This window comes from Eumetopias jubatus, unplaced genomic scaffold (assembly GCF_037043125.1).
Source record: "Eumetopias jubatus isolate StellerSeaLion01/CBP00866 unplaced genomic scaffold, mEumJub1_p1.0 scaffold_8, whole genome shotgun sequence".
Taxonomy (NCBI): domain Eukaryota; kingdom Metazoa; phylum Chordata; class Mammalia; order Carnivora; family Otariidae; genus Eumetopias; species Eumetopias jubatus.
In genome coordinates, this window is record NW_028274814.1 from 30,248,312 (window position 1) to 30,253,308 (window position 4,997).

At 57.5% G+C, this 4,997-nt stretch overlaps 1 pseudogene; it reads right to left on the bottom strand.

Moving 5' to 3' along the window:
• Positions 1-327: 327 nt before the first annotated feature.
• Positions 328-424, bottom strand: LOC114217779 (U6 spliceosomal RNA; annotated as a pseudogene).
• Positions 425-4,997: the final 4,573 nt, after the last annotated feature.

Below are 4,997 nucleotides of genomic sequence, written 5' to 3' on the forward strand. Positions count from 1 at the left end.
TCTGGCTTTGATATCAGCTGCCCTGAGCCCAGGCCTGGGTGAATCCTCCCTCCCGCGTCTCACTCGTGCGGGTCTGTGGGCTCCTCAGCTCTGCTCATCAGCTCGCCTCTCCAAATCCTCCAGCAAGCCCCTCGAAAGGGGCGATTCTCTCCTTTTCCTCTTGAGTTTTCTCTTTCTCTCGTTCCCCCCGCCCTCAGCTTTATGGAGATATAATTGTCATATAATACTGTATACATTTAAGGTGTACAAAGTAGATATTTATATATATATATATATAGCAAAATATATGTATATATTACAAAATGATTAAGATTAGTTAGCACATCCAAAAATATGGAACACCTCTCGAATTTATGTGTCATCCTCACCGAGGGGCCAGGCTAACCACGTCTGGATTGTTACCATTTTAGCACTTATTTCTAATGGCCTAGCTTGGTGCTCCATATTATATGAAGCATCAAGAAATAAACGCAAACTGCAATCACTTTGGAGTAGCCCCGATAGCATCTTCCCCGAGTTCTGAGACTCTGTCAGACAAGGACTTGAAGACGACCCGGATGCAGTTGGGCAACTATACAAAAAGGAAGAGCTCCGAGCCTCAGGGGTGTGACCCCAGGAGCCGGTGAGATACGCAGGGAAAGCCTCAAAGCCTCGTTTGTCACAGGTCACCTGTTTGCCTTTGCTTCCTGGGGGACCGATGAGCAGCTGTTGCCCGCGTGGCCTGGGGGGGCGCTCCCAGAACAGACCGCGGCCCCTAGAGCTCCACTTACATAACCAAGAGAATGGGCGGTAGAAGCAGCAGGAACTAGGCCCGAGACAGGCGTTTGGCGGCTGTGAGTCTTGTCCCCAAAGGCTCCAGGCCGAGTCTTGGCCACATTCCAGAGGGTTTGTCTGCGAGGCTGCGCGTGGGCCCGGGCCACACGGGCTGGAGCCAGCCTCCCCTCCACTGCTGGCCCAGCTCGCGGCTCGTTCCTGTCCCACAGCTGTCCGGCCAGAGGACAGCCGGTCAAAGCAGCCGGCTCATTGTTCCCAGGAAGCCTTTAGCTACGCCTGCCACCCCCTCCGTCAGCCGCCGGCAGCGCAGACCTCCAGCTTGGTGCGTTCCCAGCCGGGAGGCCCACTCTCCCAGCCACTGTGACCTGGAAAGGCCTCGGTCCAGACCCAGCCCTTGAAAGTTCCCCGTGTCTGCGCCTTGGGGCCTCTGGGGGGGGGGGCGTGTGACACGCCGGCACAGGTGCTGCTCGCCCCCGGGGAGCTTGGCCGGGGGCCCTGATGGCGGGGGGTCAGAGAGCACAATCCAGGCCCAGCCCCCCGGCCACCCCGTGTTGCAGCTCGCCTCCCCAGACTTCAAGCAGGCCACTGGAGGGTGGTAACTGGGTCATCATCGTCTTCTGAAGTCCTGTCTAATGGCTTAGCTGGGTACTTCATGTATCTCTGTAAAGCATCGAGAAACAAATGCAGAAGGCCATGTGTTTGAGCCATACTGCATCCTCCCGAGATTCTCAGAAACTGTGGGATGAGCTCTTCAGGGCCTCTGGAGTGAAGCTTGCCAACCCTGGCAGGAGGAGAAAGCCGGCCCAGCAGGGGACACCGGTGAGGCTGCGGCAGGGCAGCCCTCAGGAGGGGTGCGGTGAGGCCTGAGGCCTGGGGCGGGAGCCTCCCTCCCTCCCTGCTTCCTCTGCTCTCCCGCCCCGGCCCTTCCCCTCTCTGTCACCCCGTGGCTTTCCTCCCCTCTCTTGGGTGGTGGGGGCGGGCAGTGAGCATTGGGAGAGACAGAACCGCAGTGAGGTGGGAGGCTGGGGACAAACTGTGGCGGAGGGAGGTGGCTCGGCCGGGGGCTGGGCCACCAGGTCCGGAGAAGAATGTGTGACGTCAGAGGAAGTGAGGGCCCGTGGAAGCCGTGGCCTCACATCAGACCTGACGTAGAATCTGAGACTCCTCGCAAACAGGCCTGGCGTTGGCTGCCTCGAAGAGCGAGCAGGCCCCTTTCATGCAGGGGGTGCAGCCAGGAATGGGGGGGGCCCAGGGAGGGTGGATGCTGGGGGCTGGGCCCGCCACCGCTTGAGAGGGAAGGCTTTCTTCTTCCTGTCCCCAAGGGATTCCTCCTTTCCTCTGTGGCCTCTGCAGTCCAGATGGCAGTAGCCCGGCGCAGTCATCTGCACGGAGAGAGCGTAGTGAGACGGGGCAATTTACCCCCAAACTCTGCGCCACAGTGTCTCAGACCCCTGGCAGCAGCCTCGCTCCTCGTGGAGCCACTTACAAAGATGCCATTTAATTAGGCAGCTTAAGTCATCTGTGAGGGCAGTTACTTAGCGTCCAGCCTGGGAACTGCAGTCATCATTCCGCGCCCCCTCTCCCCTCCCCTGCCCCCAGGAGTCCGCTGACTCTGCTGTGCCCCCTTCCTTTGGCTGACCCAGCTCCCCCTCCTCACCTCCCTGCACCCGGTGCTCCCGGATCACAAGCAAGTGTGGGGGGCCCAGGAAACTGGCTTCGGAATGGCTTCACTAAGCCCCCTGGGGACACTAGTCTCCCTGGCTCCCGCTCTCCCGTTTCTCCGCCACGTAGTCCCAGCTGTGCCCACGGTGAGGCTGTCACTCACTGGCCCGGAGAGCAGGCCGATTTCTGGTGGCTCCCAGTGCATGCCAGACTCTCTCCGGGGCACCTCCCAAGGTCCCCAGGTCCTCCCTCCCAGACCCACAGTTGCTGGGCATCCCTTGGTTTTCTCTAAAAGCAGCTCTGGCCAGGGGCATCCTGGGATCTAGCAGAGCAGATGGGCTCCGGGAGAGACGGAATAGTTGCTAGGTTCTGGGGGGCTCTCCTTGGAGTAGACAAGGGGGAATGACTGAGCTAGTGACCACAGGGTTCTGGCTGTGAGGCCTGCCTTTAAATCCAGGACAGAAGGGCCCTAGGACACTGGCACGAGGTGAGGCAGGTGGGGTGCCCTGGCCCCACATTTCAACGGGGGCTCACTCTCAAGCATGAGCCATTCCCTCCTGGTTCCCCTCTGCCCTTCGGGGCACCCTTCTGCCCCCAGTGGGGTGCTAGATGGAAAGCGCCAGAATGGGAGTCCGCGTGGGTGCCAACCCCTAGATCAAGACCCTGCACCTGAGTGCTCTCGTCTGTAAAATGGTTGCAGTAAAACCCTTAAAACCCTGCCCCTACGTACTTTTGCAGGCTTGCTGTGAACACATGTGTGAGAGGGCAGTCATTGGAACCCACGAGATGCCGGCAGCCCCCTCAAAATGCACCCAGCGCCTGGGCGCAGCCGTGCAAGCCCCTGGGACCATCCCTGGGAGCTGGCTCTTGTCCCGCCCAGCTCAGTTCTCCAGCAAGGAGGCTCACTCGGGGGCCAGACTTCCTCCAAGAACAATGAGAGAGGAGATGCTGTTTTCCCTGCTGGGAGAAGCCGGTGGGGCAGGGTGGACTGAGAGTCTTGGAGAGGTCAGGCAGAGCCCCAGGAAGGCCTCCCCATGGAGCAGGCATCACTGTGCCCAGCCCTTCCCTGGGCCCCCGGGCCAGCTGTAGGAGCTGGTTTCTCCTGCTTCCCAGGCCCGGAGTCGTCCCTGCCGCTAGCGTTAGTGGTTACCAACACCCTACAAGCCACTTGTTGATTGCCTTCAGTACCCACTGTAAGATGTGTTTGTGAAGATGCTATCTGCACTTTCTAGAAGATTCCAGGCTACCTGTGGGAAATGCAGACCAGAATGGCAGAATGAAAACCCAGGGACCGTAGAGCCTGCCACCCCGGTGTGAATCCCGACTTGGCTACTTACTGGCGATATACCTTGGGCATATTTCTTAACTGCTCTGTGCCTCAGTTTCCCCTCTGAAAATGGGAATGAAGATAATTATGGCATCCACTTCACTAAGCTGCTACAAGGATCAAATGAGTCACTGTTTGCAAAGCCCTCAGGACAGCATCTGGCGTTACACCTTCCCAGTGTCCGTAAAATAAATAACATATAAGGGAAATAAGAATGTGGCCACACTGATGGGAAGAGACGGTATGCAGTTTTAAGGTGAGGTCTGGCGGTTTTCCAGCGCAGGTTTTGTTTTCAAGCCTAGTTTCAGTTGCTTTGACTCTGGGGTGTGTGGGCGTGGCTCTCCCAGGAACAGTGGCCTGCATTCCTGCGAACGTTGTGTAAGTCAGTTCTCTGACGTGCTGGGGTGGACAGCTGGGGTTCCAGGGGCTCCTGAAATCTGTGCTGCCGTGTGTAATGAGAAAGGCCTTGGCTGAGGTGATGTGTGGGGCTGATTCAGACAAATCGAGGGACTGGGTGAGGACAGGACAAGCGGACCTTTATAGAATGTTACATCCCCGTTGGGTTGGGCCCTCTCCAGTCCTCCCAAGACTTGGGAGCACAGATAAAGACAGTGACTTCCCATTGCTCCAGCCAGGCTGGGTGTGGGGTTGGGGTGGAAAATATGCTTTCCTGGCACCCATGGGGCCTCAGAATAGTGGGTCACTGTGCACCCACCCACAGGGACAGCCCTCTTATTAGTGGGTCCCACCAAGGGCCATGATGTGGGCTGGGAGCTTGTAGGCTCAGGCTGTGCTGGGGAGAGAGAGGGTCATTGGTCCCTCTAACTGACGGAGCTCCCTGGGTACGGACCTTACCCCTAATGTGCACAGCCTGATCATATCAGGGTGGCTGGGAGTGTGGAGGTTGAGTTGTCCAAGCATATGGAGGCTGGCCAGGCATTCAGAGTCCAGGGCCCTCCAAGGCAAAAATGACTCCTGAAGCTTTTAAAAGCACACAGCTGAGTCACTGATAACCAGTGAAAACCACTGACAATCGTTTACCATGCGCCAGGTGCTCAATCCTAGGAGTGTTATCTCCATTGTAGAGAGGAGACAACAGACACACAGAGAGGGTGAGTAACTGTTTCAAGGACACACAGCTTATAAACACTAGAGCTACATTCAAACCCAGCCATTCTGGCTCCAGAATTCTTGCTCTTAACCACAACATTCAACAAGCCCAGAGTCACACCAT